Here is a 25,656-nt window from a genome sequence, read left to right as displayed (position 1 = left end):
GCGGCCGCTCCCCATAGAGCTCCTGGAAGCGGCTCGGCCCCTCCCGCCGGGCCGGCACCGGCCGCTCCCTGTGCAGCAGGTGGAAGCCGCAGGGCGGGCGCCGGGCAAGCAGCGGCCGCTGCCCGGGGGGCGGCTGGAAGCGGCCAGGCCGGGGGCTGCGCAGCTCCCGCCCGTCCGGCAGCGTCCGCTCCCTGTGCAGCAGCAGGAAGCCGCTGGGCGGACGCCCGGGCGGCAGCGGCGGCCGCTCCCTGGAGAGCGGCTGGAAGCGGCTGCGCCCGTCCCGCCCGTGCGGCAGCGGCCGCGCCCCGGGGAGCTGCTGGGAGCCGCGGGGTGGGCGCCTGCGGCCCTCCCGCCCCGCCGCCGGCCGCTGCCTGTTGGCTGCGCTCCGGCGCCTGATGCGGAGCAGGAGGTCGGGGCGGTCGCGGCGAAAGCAGGGGTTGCTGTAGTGGAGCCAAGCCCCGGCATCGCCCGGCGCAGCTGAGCCAACCCGGCCCGGCACCCTGCGGAAGCCGTAGCGGTAGAGCTGGCGCACGAAGCTGCGGAACTGCGTGGCCCTGAAGGTGTGCGGGGCCGGGCCCCGGGCGTCGCCCGGGCTGAGCAGCTCCCGCTCGAAGAGGGAGCGGTGGATGAGCAGCCCCCGGGCCCGGCTGTCCCAGCGCACGGAGCGGACGCGGGGGCTGTTCGCCAGGCGCCACAGCTTGGCGGGGAAGGCGCTGGCTCTGAGCCCGGCGGGCAGCGGCAGCTCCGCCATGGCGCCGCTCGCCGGCTGTCGCCACAACGGCCCCGGCGCAACGGCCGCGTGGGGATACCATAGGGACAGAGCCAACGCGGGGATTTGGAGCCTGGGGGTGCTGGCACCAAAGTCCTGCTCTTGAGAGGGGTGCAGGGACACAGGGGCTGTCAGAGGACAATGAGAGACAGGGGACATGAGTCCACAATGGGCCAAGCAAGATCCTGCCCAGCGTGGCAGCAAAGACATTTCCTCCCCGTGGCCTTGGCACTCCAGGGCACCCCAAAAAGGGCCGAGGAGTCCTATGTGTAACCAGGAGGGATGACTGACATCACTGTGGGTCCCAGCATTCCCCAGTCCCTTGCTGGCCGTTCAGTGCACACTGGGGCCGCTGGGCATGTGTGGAACATGGGGATGGGGTGCACAAAATTAAAGGGGGACCCCAAAGTGGAAGGAGTGGAAGCCAAAATCGCTGGGTGGAGACCCCCAAAACGGAGGTGTGAAATCCCAAAATGGAGGGAGGAGCCCACAAAATTGGGGCAACGCCCCAAAAACCCACATGAAGCTGTTCTCTCCCTCCATTGTTTACCAGCAAGAGTTCCATCTACCAACTCTAATTTCAGCAAATAATTCCAAGTGTTTTAGCTGAAACTCATTCTGAGCAAACTTTGTAGAAGTGATCATAGACTCACAGAATGTTCTGTGTTGGAAGGGATCCACCGAGTCCAATTCTGAAGGGAATGGCTTGCTGGCAGGGTCAGCACCAAAGACACCCGCACCAGCTTAAGGAAGAAGTGTCATTGACTGTAGGGCAAAGCAGCACAGAAGTACAAAAGGATAAGCTAAGCAATGCACCTGATTATTACTAGAAAAGATTGCCTGTAGGGATTCAGAAAGATACATCACCAGTTACCCTCATACTTGACCATTGTCCCGACACACACGTCAGCTGGGGATGCCCTGTCACACCAAGGGATTGGAGAAGCACTCCCAGTAACTGGGAATTCCTATGTGGTTCGCCCACCCTCAGGCGAGGCCGCCAACTTTGCGCCAAGTGAGAGGGCCCAGATTTTATACTGTTGAATAAACAAGCTACCACAACTTCTAGTGCGGGAACATCTGGTTTCATCCTCCTCTTGGCCAGGGCTCAGGGAGGAGCTAAGGGAGTTTGCTTTGAGCCTACACCTTCAAACAAAGCCACATAGAGATGTGATAAATGAATATGATTTGTGCCAATAATTGTAACTATATCGATATTTTAGAAAATATTTGTTAAAAAGTAATAGGGGAAAGTGATATGTAATTAGCATCACAAAACAGCTGTTTGCAGATGTTCATAAGATCCAGGATGGAGTATTCAGATATTTTAGCACAAACGGCCTTGGGAAGGACAAAGCTGGGAAAAACTCCAAGAGTGGAATTGACATTGAGACGAATGAAAGTCCAGGCAACTTCTTCTTAGGTAAGAATGGCCTTGAAGACAATTAAGCTGCCCATATGGCCCTGGGCGCAAGGCTGGTGCCCCACAGGACATGGGTGCCACCCACGGTGGGGCACAAGGGGAAGGCTGAGGAAGCAGAGCCCAGAGACTCTGTGGGAGAAATAACAACAATTTATTTTTCTAAAAAGAAGGAGTTGAAGAGCCTTGCTAGTTCTACTGGCAGGGGGGCCTCTTGCAGGGGTGGGGAGAGTTCGAAGCCTTTCTTTTTAGGGACCTCCGGGGCCACCCAGGCAAGCAGTGCCTGCCTTGGGCAGGACCAGAGGGTCTGAGGCTGGTGCTCTGGACAGATGGATCAGAGGGACCTGCCTCATCCTGGGGCTGGTCCTGCTCTGGGGACACCGGCACAACTGGGGGATGGCTTTGACCCCTGCTGGGGGGGGGTCTCCGTTGTGGCAGCTTCCTCTTCTTCCTCTGTGGGGACTTGAGGGCTGCTGGGTAGAGTCCAAGAGCTGGGTCTGGGGCTTTTAGGGCTGGAGGAGTTGGGGTTGTTTGGGCAGGAGAAGCTGGGGGAACTGTGGCTGTTGGGTCTGGAGAGGCTGGGGGAGCTGGAGAAGATGGAACTGGAGCTGCTGGAGCAGCTGCTGGCTGCTGGGCTGTCATCCTCATCTGCAGCAGCGTGGGAGTGCAGCAGACTCTGGGCCCCTGAGCTGCAGTGTCTCACAGTGATGTCGATGGTGCCCTGGACCAGTGGCACTGTGTGTTCCTCCAGGAAGCCCTGCAGACTCTGGATCATGTCCTCCTGGTCTGGCCCACACACACAGAGAACATACAGGATGGCACTCTGTGCTCCTTGCCATCCACCACTGCTCCCTTTGGATGGCCTCCATCCTCTGGTTCAGCCAAGTCCGCACAGGGTCCAGAAGTTCCCGTCGTCGACGGAAAAGTCCTGCCCAGACCTTGGGCAGGACACCGCTGACAGCTCTGGCTGGTGTCTCCTGAGGAGAAGAGGGATGGGCTGGCACAGGGCCATGGGGGCTGATCTCGTCCTGGCCGCCAGGAGCTCGCTCTGATGAGCTCGTGGCTGCTGGCAGCTGCTCAGGGACTGTGATGACAATCTCTAGAGAGTCACCGGCATCATCAGAAAACCTGACAGTCTCTATTGCTCCTCTGCACAGTGGGCATGATGGATTTGTCTGTGCCCACCGCAGGATGCAGCCCCAGCAGAACTGGTGGCCACAGGGCAGAGTAGAAGCCACGTCATCCCAGGTGTCCTGGCAGATGGCACAGTTGCCATCTGTCTCTGTGGCCATATTTGGCTGCTGCAGCACGTTGGGGAGGGCTGAGGATCAGGAGCTGCTCTCTGTTGCCGGTGTCACAGCCTGCAGGAGAGGGGAGGAAGGAGAAGGGACACCCTCCCACCTCCCTCAAGCCCTGTCACCTGCCCACGTCTGACCAGGGGACGTTTCCTGTCAGTGCTGCAGGTACGCTCTGCCCCAGCCAGGCAGGGCTGGGGAAACCCTGCTGGTTGCTCTGGGACTGGCACTGGGACCTGCCATGAACAGGCACCACTCAGCACCAGAGAAACCTGGCTTGACCCTCCACACCTCGCAGTCAGGCTCGGTAGGAGTTCAGGCCAGAGCCAGACTGGCACCGGCTCTGCCCACATCTGTATTTAAGCAGCGAGGGGGGACATGTCACAATCCTGCGCTCGCTGATGTCACCCTCCATCAGGAGGCCATGTCCACGCCAGTGCATGTTGATAGGAGAAAGAGGAAAACTTCTGCACTTCCATATTGCTCTGCCTTGGCCACCTGTGTCATGTGTCCATGGCCGTGTCTCATCCCTGCTCCTGACACCTTGCCAAGGTTTTCTGTGAGGAGCGGAGTGGTGGGAGCTGCCAGCATGAACGGCCTGTGGCTGGATGATGTCTCCTTCTGTCACTGCCTTTCCGTGGCAGTGCTGGGATTTGGAGAACCTGGGTGCTGGTGGCCAGCCCGGGGTGAGAGTGTCCCCCACCCCGTGGGACAGGGTTGTGTCCCTGCTTCAGGGAGAAGCAGGAAGGAATGTTTTGCTCCAGCCCCATCCACTCCCGCCGGCACTTGCCCACAGTGCCGGGTCCCTCTCCACTTCCCAAGTTTCTGTGTTTCTGGAGTTCAGTGCCTTTGTGCTCCTTTCCAGAGCCTCAGGATGGACCTGGAGTTGCTGTCCCAGCAGAGTGGGGTACAAGGGCCAGAGGAACCCTGTCGTGACTCTGGAGAGCCCAGGACCCATCACCGCGTGGGCCATGCTGTGCCATCATCCCTTCCTGCCTCTGGCTATTGTCATCCCTGAGAGTCATCAGCCCAAGCAGTTCTTTCTTCACTTGGAACTAACTGCTCCTGGTTTGAGGCTTGGCTGGTGTGAGGCAAGGATGCTGTGTGCAACCACCATGTGGCTCTGCCTCAGGGTGCAGAGATGTCTCTTCAAACCTGTGCAAATGGAGGATGTCCATTGCCATACTTTGGTGCCTAAAAATACACATGGAAAAAGACGGAAGTTTGTTCATCAGGACTTCTTTGTGTTGTTATGGGGAGGGTGTTTCTCCTTGCTTGAGAAAGTGCCTCTTAAAATATGCAGTTATATTCAATTTCATTTGGAATTGGACTTTTAACGGTCTAAATGTGCAGGCAGCAGCTGGAATTTCAGAGTACCAAAATATTCCCTTTTTCCTGGGGTAACTAATGCACCCCAGGAGGTGCATTTCATGCTTTAAGAGGAGTCTTGGCCAAGGTGCTGGTTTGATCTTGAGTTCCTTGCACATCTGTGGCCCAGAATATCCCCCCATTAACTTGCTACCATGATCCCATTTCATTTCTTTGTCTTTCCTGTCCCATGGGCCCTGAAATGATGAAATGACAGAAAGGGTGGGGATGGAAGGGACCTTTAGAGATCATCTAGTCCAAGCCCCCCGCTATTCTCGGGACCACTCTTCACTAAACCTTGCTCCTCAGACCCTCATCCAACCTGACCCTGAACACTCCCAATGAGGGCACATCCACAACAGCCATGGGCATCCTGTTCCTGGCTTTCCCTCGAGTAGAGGGGCAGAACTCCCTCCCTTGACCTGGTGGACATCCCTCTTTAGACACAGCCACAGAGGGCTTTCAGGGCTGCAAGAACACAGCTCATAGCCAATGTTTCCTTCTCAAGGATCTCCCAGTCCTTCCCCACAGGGCTGCTCTCAATCCATGCATCACCCCTGCTGTTCTGCTAAGTTCTGGAATATGCCTTTCTAAAGAGGAGGCATTTCACACACTGGGAAAAAAGTTGTAGGTCTAAGGAAAGGAGGCTGAGCCAAGGGGTGGCATTGAAATACAGGTGGGGTAGACATTCCTCTTTGATGAGAGGAATGGTTTGCAGGTTTGGGGTGCAAAATGTAACATTTGGGGAAGGAGAAAAAGGCACAGAAATTCAGGCTTTCAGCAGCTGAGAGGTGGCAGTATTAGAACACACAGCAGCTGGTGAAAGCCATCTCTCTCCTTCAGGTTCTCGCTGGGTGGGAAGGTGCTGGGAGTTGTGGTGGCTGCACTCACCCTTTGCTGGGAGGATGATCTGTACCAGGGGAGAGCAGAAAGCTGCCATGGTGAGCAGAACATGCGCAGAGCATTACAGTTCAGAGAATGATACTGACCCTGAAGTGCAAAAAGCTTGAAAGCATCTCATTCTGTGCAGCACTGTTGTACAAATTTTCTCTTCTAGAACATGCCCCTTTTCGTATTCTGCAGATGAATTATCTGTTTTTATTGAATACATGGGGGTTTTTTCTTAAGGTTTTTGGGAGAACTCTCAAGTTTATTTTTATTTGCAATTTGCATCCAGCATTTATACAGGTTTTTAAGTTGTTCTTTTGTAAATACTTGGGGAACAAATATCCAACCATTTTTTATTCCTTTGGGATATTGTGATTAGTATTCTTGGAAAGAAAACTTGCTGAACAACTGTGATAACACAGAGAGCAGGAAAACAGAGATATAAAGGAATGAAGATTGTAAAATTGCGCTGTGCGGAAGAGACCCACAGACAACCACTGTAAACACAGCTGAGAGATTCAGCCTGGAGTAGAGTGGAACTCATTCACTGAAGATCTCTGGTGCACAGGAATGCAAAGACTGAGGAGAAAAGGAGAAAGTCATCCAGTCATTTAGACTCCTGGAAGCATTGTCTAGAGATCTAAAAAGCTATTACATTACAAACCTAAAACATCCCCAAATGGATTGATAAGTGTGATGTGCACATCTCTGCTGTTTTCAGAGTCAATGAAAGTGACAATTAGGAATGGGAACCCAGATGTTTATCTCCATTACTCTAACAACACCTTAACAAGGCACTTTAGGAGCTGAGCACTAACATTCTCACCCTGCTGTATTTCCTTTACATTTGAATACAGGCTGGTAGAAGAAGAGATCTGGCTCTAATTGCTCCCCAAGTCAGCTGTTGCACTTTCAGGTTAGGAGTATGTGTAAAATTCAGCTAATCACTCTCTCTATCCATGAATATTCCACTACTGAACTGACATACAGAAACATCCTTTTTCTCTTTGTACCTTCCTAAGTGGTGCCCTAATTAACAGGAGATTTGTGTAACTCACACAGGGAATCACCAAAATTGCTGAAATTGACTCTCAATTTCATTAAAAAGGCTTCTGAGTAAAGGCTTGGCAGGATCACTAAACAAACTGAAACTTGGAAGAGAAACATGCATTTTAGCACTGATCAAGAGAAAATAAGAATAAATCCTATCAAAACTGCAAGTAGGAGATAAGGAGAAAGACAGGAAGCACAGGGAGAAAAAGGCCCTGTCAGATGACCTGTGGAAGGTAACTTTGTGCCCCAGCACTGTTGAGGACGTTCCCTGCCATTGGTGCAAGCAGCTGGAGACATAAATACTGATGGATTTGGGGGTCACAATCTTGGTAGTGCAGTGTCACCGTAGAGCAGGACGGGAACGAAAATTACTCCAAATCAAAGGCAAAGAGAATGAACTCTGATTTATTTCAGAGTTCATATTTCAGAGTGCATATTTCAAATGCACCACTCTATTTTATAGAGAACATCGTGTGGACTAATTTCATTGGTCCTAGAGTAAAAACATCTCACACCACTGGTGTGCAGTGAATGACGCACGGTGGCAGAACCTATCTATAAACAATGTGAACAACAAGAGAGATTAGAGAATTATTTACATTCTCTCCCAACTGTCTCCCAGGCTCTCGCCTGGTTAGAAAACCTTCTCTTTTTCTCTCTGACTGAACTGAGAATATCCACAGAGGACATGGTTTGGGACCAGCTTTTCTTCCAGCGGGGGATGGCGTCAGGTGGGTCCCGTCTGCTTGGCATGGTGGGATCAGAGCTTTGGGGAGATGGCAGCGAGCACAGGAGCATCCTGCTCTGGGCAGCTGCTGAGGGCTGGATGTGCCGTGGCCGGCTGCAGGCTGGGCGCATGTCCTGCCCTCCTGCTCTGCTCCCAAAGGCAGCAGGGATGGGCAGCTCTGGGCACAGCTCTGGGCACGGCCAGCATGGCCTGGGCACCGCGGGCGGCTGGGACAAGGGGACAGGAGCCTTCAGCTGACGGGTGCTTTCTGGTTTCTCTCCTTGCAGCCGGGCTCTGCGGGTGCTGAGGCTGCTCTGGGCTCTGCCAGGGCTCTGCTGGAGCTCAGCACCGGGCCGCAATCAGCCAAAGAAGAAATGGGGTGACCTGCAGCACAGACCTGCTGGAGCATTTCAGCAACACAGCTCAAGTGTGCAGTGTACACCTCCCAGGGAAAACATGACACCACCCCAAAATAAACTTGTTCAATAGCTTCTGAAATGAAATCAATCTGGGATGACCCCAAATGGCATTTTGCAGCTTGCTCAAGCTGTAGCTCAGCCCTTCTCTGAACAGTTCTGTCCCCCACCTGCCTTGTACTTCCCAACTGCTCCCTCTTTTCCCCCAGTGAGTTCCCAGCCCATGGCAGTCTCCATCACACTGTTGCCTTCCTTGGTGCCCCTCACCACGAGGAAGGCTGAGCCCCAGGCTTAGGGACTCATCCTGTCACTGGCTGAGGAGCAGCAATGTCTCAGAGGTCCAGTGGGATTTTAGTGTCATTCAGAGCTGCTCTCCAGCCCTCAGCTCTCCTCACTGCTGAGTTCCCACTCCCTTTTCCTCGTCCTTGCAGCAGGATGAGCTCTGTGAGTCCCCTTGAGCCTCCCCACTCTTCCCAGCCCACGCACCCACCTCAGTTAGGCTGAAGCTGCAGCTTCTCTGTCTCCTCTGGCACACCAGTCCAGTCCCCTGTGCGGGGAGCCCCAGCCCCAGAGCACAGCACTCAGCAGTGCACTCCAGGCTGGAGCAGCTCCCTCCCAGCCCCAGCCCAGGGACCCCTCCAGCCCCGGGGCTTGGGGCACTGTCAGCACCCGCTGCTGCAGCCACCGCTTCTGCTGGCCCTGACAGCAACACCCCAACTGGGGCTGATCCCGAGGGAGCAGCAGCAGGGCCTGGATCTGATCCCTGACTCTGGGGCAGGCCTGGACAAATGACCCCCCAGCAGCAGCAGCACGTGGAGCTGACTTTCCGCACAGCCCCTGCCACTCTTCCCTCCCGTGTGCAGCGGTGTCACAGCAGCCTGAGGCACCTGGGAGCCCCCAGGGCCAGCAGGGACTTGAGATGGCAGCCCTGGGCTCCTGGAGGTTGTGCAAGGAACAGAGCTGGGGACTCCCTGTCCATGGGGAGCTTCCAGATGGAAAAGGCTGCTATGCCCAGGCAGCTCCAAGGGCACAGAAAGGAGGGTCTCGACCCCTGGATCCGTGCCAGCCCCACAGTCCTGGGCAGCAGCCACCGAGCCCTGGGGGAGCAGAGGGCACAGCAAGAGGGACAAAAGCAGGCAAGGTCAGAGACTGGAGAGAGCCAGACCCGGCAGCAGGAGCAGCTGCTCCATTGCACTCTTGGAGAAAGCTCTTGGCTGGTTCAAAGCGCTGAAAGGCGTGCAGGGCAGAGAGGAGGCCACACCAAACACTGCTCCTGTTTCCACAGCCTCCCCTCTCCGTGTCCCAGAAGGAATTGGATGGACTGTGTTCTTCTCCCCGAGTCGTCCGGTTCAGCACGAGCAGCTGAGCACCAGGAGCTGAAGGAGCTGAAGCCTCAGGCCACAAGAGCTGGGCCTGAGGAGACTTTGTGAGCAAATGAATGCTGCTAACATGGACCTGGCTGAATGCAGCAGATGGAATCATGGAATCACAGAATCCTTTCTGTTGGAAAAGACCTCTGAGCTCATCCAGTCCAGCCGGTCACCCAGCAGTGTCGCGCCTAGCACTAAACCACGTCCCTGAAGTGCCAAGGCCTGGACAACAGCCCTGAGTGAGGCCCTGAGCCAAAGGTGGCCTCTGGATGAACCTTCCAACCAAAGGTTATCTTTGTCTCTGCTCACTAATGAAATATGCATGGTCATTAGCGCTGTGATAGATGTATCCACTCATTAGTGAAACATGGATTGACCTTTCTGTGTTTAGAAGCCAGACAAGGCCATGAAATCTGACATCTGGCCTTGTCTGGGGCTGAATGGTCAAAGTCACCTCCCTTGGTTCCTCTTGGGCCCTGGCCAGGCTTTGGGAGGAACCCAGGAGGAGGATGAAACCAGATGTTCCCGCACCAGCAGCGCTGTCAGTTTGTTCATTCAGCACTGTCAGAGCTGGGCCCTCTCCCAGCGAGGCTGGAGCCTCACCTGTGGCTGGAGGCACCTGCAGGAATTCCCAGTGTCCAGGAGTGGCTCTGCAGCCCTTGGCTGTGACAGCTTCCCCAGCTGCTGTGTGGATCTGGGGCATGGTAAAGCCTGAGGGTAACTGCTGCTGGATCTTTCTTAATCACTGCTGCAATCTCTGGTGCTGATGGCTGGGTGCATTGCTGAGCTGCTCCTTTTGTGATTCTTTGCTGCTTTGAGCTACAGTCAATGACATTGAGTCCTTCAGTTGGTGTCTGTGTCTTTGGTGCTGACCCTGCCCACTGGTGAGACAAAACTGGCACAGCCTGGCCAGATCACAACAAAATGTCACTTTTTAAATGTAAATGTGAGGAATCAGTCCCATCAGAAATTCCCAGATGGGAAGCCCTTCCCTGGAGTTCCCTGGCTCTGGAGTGGGCTGAGGTCAGAGCACCCTGTGAGCAGTGGGGCACTCTGTTAAAAGAGGCTGAACCCCTGGATGTCTTCAAATGCATCCAAAAATTGCATGTGGAAGAAGGAAAAGAATTGTGGGTTTGGGAATATGTGGGTGAAGTTTGTAAATGGCACATTGGAAACAGCACCAACAGAAGGAAGAATTGCTTTTGGAATGCTCCCACATGGAGGGACAGAGGAAGGTTAAAACTTGAGCTCAGGTTCATTTGTGCAAGTGAAATATAATATTATTATTATTATTATCATCATTAATAACAGTTATATAAAAATAGAACATGATTATACATTTTTTTTCAGATAGAATTAAAAATTGATAATGTGAAATAAGGCTGACAATGCTAATATGTCACCTTTGGCTGCTCACTGTGACACTGAATACCCTACAGAAAAGGACTGGCCAAGACCCAAATGTCACAATAGAACTTTGTGAATTGTGTATAATGAATAAAGGAGGAAGGGATGTTGTGGAAACCCAGGACACCGGGAGGATTTCTCTGTCTGCTCTGGGGTGTCCTGACCCCCAGGGGAGCACTGACTTTGACCCTCATTCATGGAGAAAACTTCCAAAGCCTCAAGGTAAACTAGAAACCACAAAAGTGTGAAATAGATTGTAGAGAGGAGTTTAGTATGTCACATGGGTAAGAAATTTAAGCTTTAAGATTTTTATTACATTATAGATGAATTCAAGATTGTTATAAATGAATGCTCCAATTTATTAATTAAAGAAAATTTATTAAATTGTCCAAATATAAATTTAGAGAATAACAACGAAAAGCCACTATCAAAAAAGGTCAGTGCCGAGCCCGGGATCATCGCTGGGTGAGACACAGGTTTGACCACTACAGCATAGGGTCCCCTATGTTCACCCCGACTGTTCTGTCCAAGTGATTTATATATGGTTTTTCTTGCCTGAGGCAAAGTCGCTTTCTTCTTTTCTGGGCTGCACCTATTCATGTGGAGTTCCTTCACTGTGGCAAGTTGAACAGAACCCGTCCGATCGATCGTGCTCCTGGAGTTCGGTATTCAGATGTATCTCCCTGATGGTTCTGGTTATCTCACTCTCAACTACTTACAGCGTGTTTCTCGTTGGGCGTTCCAAACATGTACATGTCACTTAGGGCGTGTAAGTGGTGCCATTGTGTTCAGCTGGATAAGATATACAGAAGTTTATTACATACAACAACTTGCAGAGTAAAATCTCGGACACTTTGTTATATATGGGATTTGACGCAGAAAAAGGGAATTAGAGAAAGGGAATTAGCTCATAAAATGAGAAAAAGATGAGAATGGAGATGCGTGAGGGAAAGAGAATGAAGAGAGAAACAAAAAGATTAGCATATAGAATAGCATGGTAGGTTAGTGAACAAATTTTGGAATAGCAACAGCAAACCGTTTTACCAGCTCAAATGTGCAGCTACCAATAAAACAAAAGCAACCAGCAAAGCAGTTCAGTAATGTTTTACTTTCTAAATGTCCAGAGGGATTCAGCAAATCGGTACAAACATTCTGAAATACCTTGGCTAATGCTGGAGAATAGGAGGGGAACAGAAGCCCCGTGTTTTAAAAATTCTGCACTGGGGCATTGAGCAGTCACTGTGGTGGTGAGATGGTTTCTCCTTGAAGCTGATGAGGGACAAAGCAAACCTCCAGCCAGCCACCCTGCTGAGAGCTTGGCAGTAAAGAGCCTGCAGCCAAGTAGGTGCTTTTCATCAGAAGAATCCAAAATAGTGTGCCAATATCCAAACCTGACCACTGATTGGTTTGACCCAACTTCCTGAAAAAATTCATTTCCATGTCAAACCACGACAAATATGTAAAATGTAACATAAGATACCTGAAAAATGATGAATGCCAAAGGATCTGAGTATTAGATCTTTCCTCAAAGAGAATCCTTTTTGCTAACATCTACATGCCAGGAGCTGCAGTGTAGCACCAGGGAGACAAAGGAACCCACCAGTGCTGAAAAGCACCCATCTCTGAGCCGGCCACATCCATTCGTTTGCAAATTAGGCCCTTTTCTCCCTGCTGCCAGCTGCGGTTTTGAAATACTGTGAAGCAACCTTCCCGTCCTTGGTGGGGTGCTTAAAAAAACTTACAGAATATTTCTTACCAATATAACGTATTTCATACATCTATTTCTCACAAGCACGAATTATCTAAAATACACATAACAATTCCATGACTCCATCTGCTGCATTCAGCCAGGTCCATGTTAGCAGCATTCATTTGCTCAGAAAGTCTCCTCAGGCCCAGCTCTTGAGGCCTGAGGCTTCAGCTCCTTCAGCTCCTGGTGCTCAGCTGCTCGTGCTGAACTGGATGACTCGGAGAGAAGAACACAGTCCATCCAATTCTTTCTGGGACACGGAGAGGGGAGGCTGTGGAAACAGGAGCAGTGTTTGGGGTGGCCTCCTCTCTGCCCCGCACGCCTTTCAGCGCTTTGAACCAGCCAAGAGCTTTCTCCAAGAGTGCAATGGAGCAGCTGCTCCTGCTGCCGGGTCTGGCTCTCTCCAGTCTCTGACCTTGCCTGCTTTTGTCCCTCTTGCTGTGCCCTCTGCTCCCCCAGGGCTCGGTGGCTGCTGCCCAGGACTGTGGGACTGGCACAGATCCAGGGGTCGAGACCCTCCTTTCTGTGCCCTTGGAGCTGCCTGGGCACAGCAGCCTTTTCCACCTGGAAGCTCCCCATGGACAGGGAGTCCCCAGCTCTGTTCCTTGCACAACCTCCAGGAGCCCAGGGCTGCCATCTCAAGTCCCTGCTGGCCCTGGGGGCTCCCAGGTGGGCACAAGTGGGGCAGCAGAGCCAGCAGGGAGCCTGCGAGTCTCTTCCAGCCCTGTCTGCTCAGAGTTTGGGCCTTGGAGCCTCAGGTGGCCAAAGGCAGCTGCTGCTGGTCCCTCTGTGTGCCCGTGGCCAGCAGTGCTGCTCCATCCGTCTGTGCCCAGCCACGGGGAAAAGCCTCAGCCCTGCAGGGCCAGGAGCTGCCGGGCTCTGCCTGAGCAGCTCAGCCAGAGGGAAGGGAGCTGCTCCCCACGGGAACCAGGAGCCAAGGGCTGGAGCACCTCGTTCTGGGGCAGAGCCCAAATTCTGTGAGGGAGTAACAGAGTTATTCACGTGCACTGGTGTGTCAGCTCTGCAGGTGCTGTGCCTGCAAACACATGGCTCGAGATGTGCAAAAGAATTCTGCAACTCTTGGCTGGAGCAGGATGTCAGCAGTGCTGAACTCCAGCTTAGTCCAAAGCAAACACTTGACACCTCTTCTCATATCTGCTAGATTTTTTACCTCAGGGTATCCAGAGAAAAGTAAATGGAGGAGTAAATATTTTCATTGTTTATCAGAAATGTATCTCATTTTGCTGAACATTTCTTTTTCAGGATGTGTTGTCTTCTTAAAAAAAGAAAGGAAAAGAAAAATGAGAAAAATATGAAAAACAAGAAACAAATATGTAGTGAAAATATTCTGTAACTTTGGATTAAGAGGTAACTGATCTTTTTAAAAGGAGAACTCATTTACTTTGTGCATGTTCTGATGGCCTGGATCCATCTTACGGACTGACATCAGCATCATTTTTAAAGACTTTGGGTTTTGTTCCCTATATTAAGATTTTTTTTTAATTGGAATTGAAGCAATAGGAGGATGAGAGATGGATTGTGCACGACTGTGTCTTGAGTGCAAAAATATTGCAGTTTGAAACTTGGACCTAAAGTATTGAAAATGAAACTTACCAATCCCAGTGCATTGTGTGACAGCAGCTTTTCCTATAGGATGTGCAGCATCACAAAGACTTCATCAGTGGGGTTGGGAGTGCTTGGAGCTTTGTCCTGTGCCACTCTGGGATGTCATGAACCAGGACTTCACCTGCCACCAGCCCAGGTCACCCTCTGCATCCGCAGCTCCTTGGGCCTTGTGTCCCCAGAGCAGACACAAAGTGTTTCTGCTGCTCCCCCTTTGCACAAACACACAGAGAGCTGGGATTTTTCCAAGGCTCGTGTCTCCATTGGTCCATATTCCCAAAGAACCAGCAGCACATCCTGATGAATACGGCGAGTTACGTGGATGGTTGTTAGCTCCACTTCCTGCCTAGAAATCCTGAAACTGCTTCTAAATGCTGCTCCTTCAGCTCCTGGACACCTTCTCACACAGAGCTGGGAAAAAAAATCCCCTGGCTGCCAGATTACAAGGTGAGTTATGCCCAAGTTAGAGCTCTGGGGGAAATCTCTGTCCCTCCCTGACGTTTTAATGTATCTGTACATGGGGGTGTGCATGGATGTGTCTTGTATAGAAAGGAAGGAGCGTGCAAGCAACAGGACTGACACTTTCTATGTCCATGTTATTCCATACTGTCAGGGTCCGCAAGTGCACGCAGGGTCCCTGATAGGTTCTTTTTGGAGATCTCAAAGCACAAAAGACACAGCAGGGGACACAACACTTTGCTTAAACAAAAATGCACTTTTATTTAGTGCCAACAACTGCGATAGTGGGAGAGGAAATAAAGAGATAGAGTGAAAGATAGAGAAAGAGGGGAAGGGGATTATAGCTACCAGTCTGAAGAGACGAGGCCCTCGGAGCTTGACGAGATGCTCATAGGCTGTCTTCTCCAGGTGGGGTCCGGACAAAGTCCTCAAAACTCCTTCAGTCTTTTATAGGGTTCCTCAAAGCGGGTGGCATCTGGCCAAAGCAGCAGCTCTCCTGGCTACACGGTGGGTGTGGACTCGTTGTTTTGGGAACCAGTTGTAACCATCGCATCAGTGCAGGACCAAGGGTACAGGACCGAAGGTACAGGACGAACTGATTAGGGCTCAGTCCACCATGACCAGTCCATTGTTCTCGCACTGAGTTCCCATGGCATTGCATACCAGTCCTTAAGGCTTGGCAGACTTTCCACCTCAGCCAGGCTAGAGCTACTTTCAGGGTCTAGGGTCTCAGTCCTTGGAGACAGTCGTGAGGCAAACATGAGGGATTTTCGGACAGACCCTGACAACTGTCTGCATCTTCAAACACCTTGGCTAGAGCAGCAGGAGTTCCTTTTACAGCTGTGAACTGCAGCCTGAACTTTGCAGCCCCAGCAGAGCTGCAAAGCCCCTCTGTCCGTCCCCAATCACTCTTGTATCACCTTTCTACTGAAATGAGCTTTGTGTGAACTCTGCCCAGGTTGGCATCCCTCTGCTCCTGGCAGGAAATGGATACTTCAAACAATTTGTATTAGTTCCACGGAGGAGTTTGGGAAACTCCTGTTCTCCCTTAGCAAGAAAAAAGTCTTGGTTTTGTTTTAAAACAAAAGCTTATTTCAAGCTCACTTTGGAAGTGACTGAGTTTCTCTCGGTGGACATAATTTTAACACTTAGAAACAATGAAAATTTTGGGTCTGTTCTAAAGTAACAGCTTATTTCAAGCTCATTTCTGAAAGAACTGAGTTTCTCTGTGCTTTTAATGAAACCACCGAGAAACAGAATGTATGGAAACAATTAAAATTTATCAGGACTAGTAAGTATTGGGGTAAAAAGAGTAAAGCGGTGACAGTATTCTTTATGAAAACATTCTCTAAATTCAGTGTCTTAGACAAGAAAGAAAAAACCTCTTCGCCAGTCTCCCGTGCACCTGCTGTCACAGCAGATCCTCCCCTCTGCCACAGTCTGCAGGCACTGATGTGCCTGTGCCACTCCCCTTCCCACAGAAACCCACAGCAATCTCTTGTCCCCAGGGGATCAGGCTGGAGCAGTGGCTGAAGGAGAAAATAGCATGTCTTTGTTGGGCAGCAGTAAGTTGAGTCTTTTGGGAAAAGGCACAGTTGGTGATGCACTAATTCAGAGCAATCCGTATTTTGCATTTGACATGGGAGAAACTCCTCAGACAGCCACCAGAAATAATACTTGCTTAATAGTAGTTATTAGGTGGTTGACAGTTTTCCATTTATATTTTTGCTTTTAGATGAGGTCTGATTTGTTGAAGGATTTGGTGTTTGGAGCTTTGAAGCAAAACATTTTTGTTTAAGACATGATTAACATTTTACATTTTTTTTTATAATATGTTTCTGGGCTCATGTGTAGAGATAAGAACATAAAAGCCTTGATAAAAATACTTACAAAATTGGCCTGAAATACTTCTTTCCTAGTGTTTTGATGAAAAGAGCAATATTCACGTGTTCTAAACAAGTAATGTTGGAGGTTGTGAGGCACCAGATGCTACACAAAGAAAAACCTCTTTCTAGAAAACTGATTATCTGAAGGGGGGAGGCAGGGGAAGGGAAGGCAACAAAAGTGACCTCAGTGCCTTGCCCATCAAGTTTGTCAGGAATGTGGGGCCATCCCGGATCTATTATACCTACCAAGGTGCAGGCCTGTGGATCCCACTTCTTTGTTTTACATCCTAATTTCTCTTCCCCGTGTTCCTGCACTGGAAGGAGCAGACACACAAAATCAGAGAACAAGCCCTGAGCAGGGAACAAAGAGCAGCTCTTGAGGCTAATTCGTCTGGGTCTCACTGCGATCAGCTTTTGGTGCTGATGCAGAGCTTTTCATACACAAGGGCTTTTCAAAGGTTGGAGATGCAAATAGGTAGAATGTCTTCCTCAATGCGCCTGCAGCCTTTGAACTGCACCTGACAAGAACAGCCCAGGAACGGCCCCGCCCAGTGCGGCTGGGCGCGCGCGGGCCCGAGCGCAGCGCCCCCCTCAGGCCGCGCGCCGCCGGCGCAGCCGCGGCCGTTGCGCCGGGGCCGTTGTGGCGACAGCCGGCGAGCGGCGCCATGGCGGAGCTGCCGCTGCCCGCCGGGCTCAGAGCCAGCGCCTTCCCCGCCAAGCTGTGGCGCCTGGCGAACAGCCCCCGCGTCCGCTCCGTGCGCTGGGACAGCCGGGCCCGGGGGCTGCTCATCCACCGCTCCCTCTTCGAGCGGGAGCTGCTCAGCCCGGGCGACGCCCGGGGCCCGGCCCCGCACACCTTCAGGGCCACGCAGTTCCGCAGCTTCGTGCGCCAGCTCTACCGCTACGGCTTCCGCAGGGTGCCGGGCCGGGTTGGCTCAGCTGCGCCGGGCGATGCCGGGGCTTGGCTCCACTACGGCAACCCCTGCTTTCGCCGCGACCGCCCCGACCTCCTGCTCCGCATCAGGCGCCGGAGCGCGGCCAACAGGCAGCGGCCGGCGGCGGGGCGGGAGGGCCGCAGGCGCCCGCCCCGCGGCTCCCAGCAGCTCCCCGGGGCGCGGCCGCTGCCGCACGGGCGGGACGGGCGCAGCCGCTTCCAGCCGCTCTCCAGGGAGCGGCCGCCGCTGCCGCCCGGGCGCCCGCCCAGCGGCTTCCTGCTGCTGCACAGGGAGCGGACGCTGCCGGACGGGCGGGAGCTGCGCAGCCCCCGGCCTGGCCGCTTCCAGCCGCCCCCCGGGCAGCGGCCGCTGCTCGCCCGGCGCCCGCCCTGCGGCTTCCACCTGCTGCACAGGGAGCGGCCGGTGCCGGCCCGGCGGGAGGGGCCGAGCCGCTTCCAGGAGCTCTATGGGGAGCGGCCGCCGCCCGCCGAGCGGGAGCTGCTACGGATCCCGCCCTGCGGCTTCTTCGGGTTCTACGGGGAGCCGCTGCTGCCGCTCGGGCGGGAGGGGCCTCGCAGCTGCTTCCAGCAGCTCTACGGGGGGCAGCTGCCTGCGATCGACCGGGAGGTGCTCAGGATCCAGCCCTGCAGCTTCCAGCAGCTCCACAGGGAGCAGCAGCCCCCAGCCTACGACCCGCGAGGTAGGAAAAGAGTTGTAGCCTTGCTTTTCCCCAAAAGGTCCTGAAAAGGGACTGTTTGAAGTATTTTTCCACAAGGCTCTGTCCTTCTCGGCCCAAAATTCTCAAGCTTATTTAGAAGGGGCACCTAGAAAGGCAAAAGATTCTCTGCCTGGTTTTCCTGCCTGCTTCCTGTGATGGTTGATCCAAGGCAGCAACAGAGATCTGTGTCCCAGAGCCACACTGTGGAGTGTGACCAATGTCTTTGGATTCTTGCAGCCACCTCGGGCACTTCAGCCCCCAGCGCTCCACCTGGCAGTGCAGGTTGTGCAGCATCGACGGCCTCCGGCTCAGCCTGGAATGCACCTGGTGAAGAGCAATTGCCACCAGTGGATCTTGGCTTTGCCGTAGAGCAAATGATCCGGGAGATCAGGAGATCCCTGCCTGAAAGGTCTCCCTCTGCTCAGGTAACCCATTGGAGGGGAATGGAAGAGGCTGGGCTGAGAGCTTTTGAACGCTGTTACATGGAGAAGGAGAGTAACTGTATCCTTGATGTGATTCCAGCAAAATACTGAATGATCTTTAGTTTTCTTTTTTTTCTATTATTCTTTCAAGGGCAATATGAATGTTGCCCCTGAGTCTTCAGGAGGGGAGCCTGTTAACGGGGCTGCAGCAGAGGAAACTTCATCTGGCACCGAGAGCTGCGAGAACAGTTCCCCAGAGCCCGAGGAGCCTGGTAAGGACAGAGCCCCCGTTGGTTTAGAGAGGTGTGAGACGGCTGCTCTGAGCCTGCCTCTGGCAGGAAGGGAGACGAGAAGAGTTGAGCTCTTGTCTGCAGGGTTGGTGCTTCCTGGTGCCTTTAGTTCAAAGGCACATGCACAACCTGCCCGAGCCCTGCCCTCCACGCTTCGCCAGAGGCTTGGGCACTGAGTCCTCTGCTGTGGCAAGAGAGCAGGGAATAAACCTGACCTTGTGGGAGTTGTGCCACCAAGCTGGGTGTCCCAGTCTGGTTCATACCTCAGCCCCCAGCAGCCTTCAGCCATTTCGGTGAGGACTGTGGTCTCTCTGTCACTGGGACTGTCTGTGTTTCAAGCTCTCGTGGGTGCCATTTGCACTGTGGGTGCTGAGACTTTATTAGAATACTGAAATACTTTACACAGTTCCGTTTTGAAAACTTGGAAGGATCCCTGTTCTTTATAGAGCAGGCTTCAAATTGCCAAGTGAGAGTCTGCCTTTCAGGCCATCTTTTAATGTCCCTGATAGAAGGACAATTGGTGCTCAAGGGACACTTGCACAAGGGCCAGGATTGTCTCAGTGTTCCCTTTGCTTCCCAGATCCCGTGTGATCAACTTGTCCAGGAGGGCTGCCCTGTGTGCCAGGAAGAGACAGAGGGAGAGCCTGTGACCATTGGGCAGGTAGAATTCCTCTGTCTCTAGTTATATTTATAGATGTGTATAGTTATATTTATTGATATATGTAGTTGTATTTATAGATTTATGTAGTTATATGTATCTATCTACATAGATATTTGTCTAGTTAATTTATTTTTAGTTTTAGGTGTATATATTTATATTTTTAGATATGCAGTTATAGTTGTAGATATATATAGTTGCATTTATACATGCGTATAGTTACATTTACATATATATAGTTCTATTTGTAGATAGGCATATTTATATTGATATATGGGGGTTTAGTTACCTAGATTGTTATCTGTATAGGTGTAGGCCCCTTTTTAACCTCTTCCCCTGCTCTGCTTCCTCCCTCACCTCTTGCTTTTCCCCCGTGCCCCCTGTGTCCCCTCTCCCTGTGCTGGGTCCGAGCTGGTGGCCGGGCCGGGCGGAGCAGCAGTTCCAGCCCCGGGTGTCCCTGGAGCGGTGGGAGCTGCCGGTGGCCCCAGGCACTGTCCCCTGAGGAGCTGCTGAAGGACGGTGAGACTGAGGGGGCTGAGGGGGCGGTGACGCTGAAGGGACGGTGACCCTGAGGTGCTGCTGGGGCTGAGGGCTGTGGGGCAGCCGAGGGCGATGGTGGCACTGAGGTGACAGGGAATTGGCACAGGCCGAGGGGTGGCGGGTCTAGGGGGACAGGATGGGTCAGAAGGGACTGAGGGGCTGAGAGGACTGTGAGGGGCTGAAGAAACTGAAGGGGGCTGGGGGTTTGCCGAGAGCATGGCGGGGCTGAGGGGATGGAGGGGGCCGGCAGGGAGCACAGAGGGCTCCGGGACTGCAGCTCTGCCAGGCCTTGGAACCAGTTGCAGAGCCTCCGCTTTTGCCACAGCTGCAGTGGAGACCTTGAGGACAGCCGGAGAGTGACGGGAGCCAGCAGGGAGAAGCAGAAGGCCAGCAGCAAGAGCAGGGAACGGGGACCTGCTGCTGCCACGCTGGAGAGAGCCCGGGTGAGGCCCCAGGGCCGGGGAGGCAGGGTGGGGCTGAGGGTGGCGTGGGCTGTGGCCGTGGGCACTGCCCGGCGGGGCAGCAGCGGGCCCTGCCCGTGCCGGGGCTGCTCAGCGCAGCTGCCCCGGCCGGCACAGGGGCTGTCCTTGGGCAAGGCAGCTGTGCCGGCAGGGCCCGGGAGCTGTGCCGGCTGTGCCGGGCTGCCGGGGCTGCGGGACAGTCCCGCCGCGGCTGCGCTCACCACAGCCTGGCCCGCTCGGCTGCTTTTTCTTTCTAACCCTCCTGGGGAGGCTCTGAGATCTTCCCTTCCCTGATGGAAGTGCAGCTGCTGCCAAGGAAAACGTCCCCATACTGACTCAGTGCTCCCTTTGCTTCCCAGCTGTGCCATCTGCCGTCCCTGTCCAGGAGAGCTGCTCTGCACGGGAGGAAGAGCCCGAGGGAGAGGCTTTGAAGATGGGGCAGCAGCAAGAGCAGGGAACGGGTTTTATAAGTTAAAGTAAATAATTTGTCTGATCCTTTAGGGATTGATAAAAGGAATTTTATTGATTACAGCAAGCAATGACAAGCAAACAGCGCTGGGTGCAGCCGGGGAGTCAGTGCTCCGCCAAGGCTCACGCCGCTTCCCTTTTCCCACGGTCCTTTATTCTCCCCCTTCTTCCGCGTGCCTTGTGGCTTTTCCAGGAGTACTCTGCGCGTGCGCCTCCAGTTGCTAGGGGGTCACCACCTGCTCTCTGGTGGTCGTCTGGATGAAGGCTCTCCTCCTCTTCCTCACTGGGGGTTTATGACCCTGTAACAATCTTTCCATAGATGGTTACACACCTCCCGACCCTCGTACAATCAACTTAAGGAGTCAGCATATCCTCGGGTTTCCTGTTATTCACAAAAAACCTCTTCCTTTGCCTGAGTTCCTGTTTAATGATGAACAAAGAGACTTCTCTTATCTATTACAAGGGGTCTGGAACACAAGTCCTGTGAGGAATGCCTGAGGGAGCTGGAGTTGTTTATCCTGGAGAAGACTCAGAGATGACCTTATCACTCTCTACACTCCCTGAAAGGTGGTTGCAGTCAGGTGGGGGTCGGTCTCTTTCCTCACAGCAACTGACAGGACCAGAGGACACAGTCTTAAGCTGCACCAAGGGAAATTTAGGTTGGATATTAGGAAAAAAGTTTTTGATGGAAAGGGTGATAAATTCCTGGAATTGTCTGTCCAGGGATGTGGTGGAGTCACCACCATGGGATGTGTTTAAAAAAAGACTGGATGTGGCACTCAGTGCCATGGTTTAGCTGAGGTGGTGTTAGGGTGGTGTTAGGGCATGGGTTGGACTTAAAGGTCTCTTCCAACCCAGCAATTCTGTGATTCTGTGACATCACAGACCAGGTTGTGACATCATATAGTTGGATGTGACATCCCTGGTTTATTGTGTGACATCACAGAGCAGGCTGTGACATCAGAGTATGCCTGTATGACATCACAGAGCAGAGCAAGCTGTGAGGTCAAAGAGTGTGCTGTGACATTATAGGGTGGCTGTGTTCCATCACTGAAGGTGTTGTGACATCACAGGGTGGGTCTGTGAGCCCACAGAGGTGCTGTGTGACATGTTAAGTGAGTTCTGCCATCACAGAGCAGGCTGTGACATCACAGAGGAGGTTGTGATGCCACAAAGAATGCTGTGAAATTACAGGCTGGCTGTGTGACATCACAGAATGGGCTGTGAGGCCACAGAGAAGACTCTGCCATCATAGGAAAGGGCTCTGTGACATCACAGAGCAGTTGTGTGATGTCACAGAGAAGGCTGACACAATACAGAGTGGGTTGTGCCATCACAGAGCTGACTGAGAAATCACAGAGCAGGCTGTGACATCAGAGCGAGGCTGCATAACATCACAAAGGTAGAGCTGTGCCATCATAGAGCTGGCTGTGACATCACAGGCTGGGCTGTGACATCTCAGGGCAGATTTTGTGACATCACAGAGCATACTGGGACCTCAAAGAGCAGGCTGTGACATCACAGTGCAGCTGTGTGACATCACAGGGCTGTGTGACATCACCGGGGCTGTGTGAGGTCACTGGGGAGGTCACTCCACCCCAGCCCCCCCTCACAGTTCCCCCAGAGAAGTCCAACGCTGCTCGTGCACAGCGGGGTCCCCTGTCCCCCCGGGTCCCCCCGCCCCCGGCGCCGCAGCCTCCCCCAGAGGATGTTCCACGAGATCGACCCCAGAGCCTGACACGGGGACGGGGGCTGGGGCTGTGGGGGGTGGGACAGGGGGACAGGGACCCCCCGGCAGCATCCCTGTGTCCCCCAGGGCCAGAGCCTGGGCCAGGGCTCCTTCACCCTGTTACCAACGAGGGCTTGAGAGCGCTGAAAAAATCCCCAGCAAGGGATCAGCAAAAACCAGATTTAATATTAAGTGACAGCACCACAAAGTTCCTTGGCAAGAGTCACTCTGCTCCTGACTGGACACTTCAGGCACACCAAGAAAACAAAGCAACAACAAAACCAAACAAAATCCAGGCAATCAAATCAGAAATTAACCGAGAACTGTCTGTGTGTGTGTGTGTGTGTGTGTGTGTGTGTGTGTGTGTGTGTGTGTGTGTGACAAAAGGGCAGTGAGGGCAAGGTGTGAAAAATGCATATTTTATGATTGGCTTTTGTCACAAATATTAAAACAAATATTATATGTGCAGTGATAGAAAGTTATGCTGTATTAATTCTCTTAAGTAGTGTGTTAAATGTAGTTCCAGGTTATAACACAATGTTAAAATAGAAACTCTGCAATGTCAGATATTTTTACTAGCTCAAGAAAAGGGATAAGATAATAAAAAAACTTCGCACAGAAATTAGAGCGACAAGACACATAAAGAGTTACTGCCTCCTTATCAGAAAAGACAAACATTCTTCCACCTTCTCTCCATCTTTATGGAACCACTAGGATTAAGGGGAAGAAGTTCACAACAACCAGAAAAATTCTTAATTTGCAAGGAATTTATGCATCATGTATGAGATATATGAATATGCAACAGGCTGTTGCTGTTAAAGGTAATTCCTTTGTTCACAAGGCATGTTTTTGGCAGCTTAGTGCCCAAAAACATCCCGACATCCATAATTCTTTACTTTTTATTGTCTTGTAATTGTCCTAATCCTCATTGTCCAAATTTTTATTACTCTAATTTTATTGCTATTTTTATAACTATTTTATTACTAATAAACTTTTAAAACTAAAAAAACCCCAAGAGATTGGCTTTTTTCACACTATGAAGCCACCCCCCCACTTAACACCCAGACTCCTGCTTCTCAAAACCTACCTTTACCCCCTCCAATGATCCCTGCCCCTTCTCTATCTCCTCAGGGAATCTCCATGCCATTTTTACCCCCTCCAACAACCCCACTCCCCCATATATATCCACCCCTTGGTGCTTTTTCCCCATTGCCTCCTACCCCCACTAACATACAACTTGCTTCACCTGTAAGTCAGAATACAACACCTTTCCCTGAGAAAAAACCTCTGGATATATCCTCCAACCTAACAACTGAGCCCTCCCAACGTGATAACAAAGAATTAGTGAGCCAGTCAAATAAGCCTTCAGATGCTGGCCCTTACTGTAATACCAGATCAAAAAGTGGTGTAAGGCCAGAGGTAAATCCTGACAGGCTGCTTCCCCTGAGGGAAGTTCCACTAGGTGTGGGGTAGGAGGAATAGGTGTTATAAATGCACCCCTGACAGCTTCTGAAGCAAGAATATATAAGAAAGAGCTAGTTGGTTTAATAGAAGATCCAACTGGCACCGCACAGCAAATAGATCAGTTCCTGGGTCCCAATAGACACACCTGGGAAGAGCTGCATCCTATTAGGAACATCCTCTTCTCCCCAGAGGAGATTCACCATCTAACCCACTGGTTTGAGGCATTCCCCACGAGAAGGGAGACAGCACAAACTGTGACAAAAGTTCTCTTAGAAGAAATTATTCCGAGATACGGGCTAGTAAATTTTATTGATTCAGACCGTGGCCCCCACTCTACATCCAGTGTTCTGCAACAAGTCCTCGGGGCCCTGGGAATGAAGTGGGAGTTACACACCCCTTGGCACCCTCAGAGTTCTGGGAGGGTCGAGAGGGTAAATCAAACCTTAAAGAATATTTTAACAAAATTGGTCTTAGAAACCCAATGGAATTGGGTCAAATGTTTACCACTAGCCCTATGACGAATAAGAACGAGACCCAGAACAGATCTAGGGGTCTCTCCTTGTGAAATGTTGTTTGGGCTGCCTTTCTTGCTTACCCCATACAGTACTGGGGAACATCAAGAGGGGGGGATGGCCATGCAAAAATATATAGAAACACTAACAACAACCCTGGAAGAACTAAAGAAAAACGGCTACCTTCCTCAAACTTCCCCACTGGACTGTAAAATACATGGTACTAACCCAGGAGACTGGGTGTTGATGAAATCATGGAAAAACCCTCCACTAACTGCTCGCTTTGAAGGCCCCTTCCAGGCACTGCTTGCAGCAAACACCACAGTGAGAACAAAGGAGCAGGGCTGGACTCATGCAAGTCGAGTGAAGGGTCCAGTACAACCCCCAGCTGAGGCAAGCGAATGGACTATAGCCAGCAGAGACGATAAAGACTTGAAACTGGTCCTGAGGAAAGCACCAAAAGAAGTGCAACCCTGAACACAACCCCCCCACAGGAAACCTCTACATTGTTATCTGTATATCCTTAAAGTTTGCTAATGTTTGTTATAGTTATAGGATAAATTTAAGTTTTGTTTAGCTAAGAATTGACAATCAGAATAACATCTCAGTTTCCAGTACTGCTCCATAGAGCACTCCCCTTGCAACCCTCATTGGGACCAAATTGAGGGAAGGGAGTTGGTAAGATAAGGGTCAGGGCAGAATGTCTCCAGAAGGAGGGAAAACCAGAGGTGGGAGGCAAGACTGGATCAGGAACTACCTCTGGGAAAGACTCTCAGGGCACTGAGAAAAGCCCTGTGGATCGAGAGGTGAGGAGGCCAGCCCGTACCAGACTCCCACTGGTAGCAATGCTGCTACTCATCCACTTCGGAGGAAGTGGAGGAAACACTTGTGAGAAGTGTTACTATCCCTTGTGTAGAGGAGATACAGTAAGTGCATTCATCAGAGTGCACACCAACATGAATCCCAAATGTATCGACCACTCCCAGTTAACAACCTGTAAAGAGGATAATGAAATATATTGGCTGGCT

The 25,656-nt window shown here is 52.1% G+C and overlaps 3 long non-coding RNA genes across 3 annotated transcripts in view; all 3 read left to right on the top strand.

Annotated features, from left to right (window-relative positions):
• The window catches only part of LOC137463945 (uncharacterized), a 223,569-nt gene that overhangs the window by 62,823 nt on the left and 135,090 nt on the right, over positions 1-25,656 (top strand). The gene's annotated exons all lie outside the window — the stretch shown is intronic.
• LOC137463938 (uncharacterized) lies at positions 18,326-19,617 on the top strand. The gene is made up of 3 exons (XR_010994027.1): positions 18,326-18,509; positions 18,658-18,778; positions 19,377-19,617. It is a non-coding gene; the product is annotated as an uncharacterized lncRNA (long non-coding RNA).
• LOC137463936 (uncharacterized) lies at positions 19,773-20,891 on the top strand. Its single transcript, XR_010994025.1, has 3 exons — positions 19,773-19,973; positions 20,320-20,437; positions 20,815-20,891. It is a non-coding gene; the product is annotated as an uncharacterized lncRNA (long non-coding RNA).

This window comes from Anomalospiza imberbis, chromosome 32 (genome assembly GCF_031753505.1).
Source record: "Anomalospiza imberbis isolate Cuckoo-Finch-1a 21T00152 chromosome 32, ASM3175350v1, whole genome shotgun sequence".
Classification (NCBI taxonomy): Eukaryota; Metazoa; Chordata; class Aves; order Passeriformes; family Viduidae; genus Anomalospiza; species Anomalospiza imberbis.
This window is presented reverse-complemented; position numbering and strand designations above follow the sequence as displayed.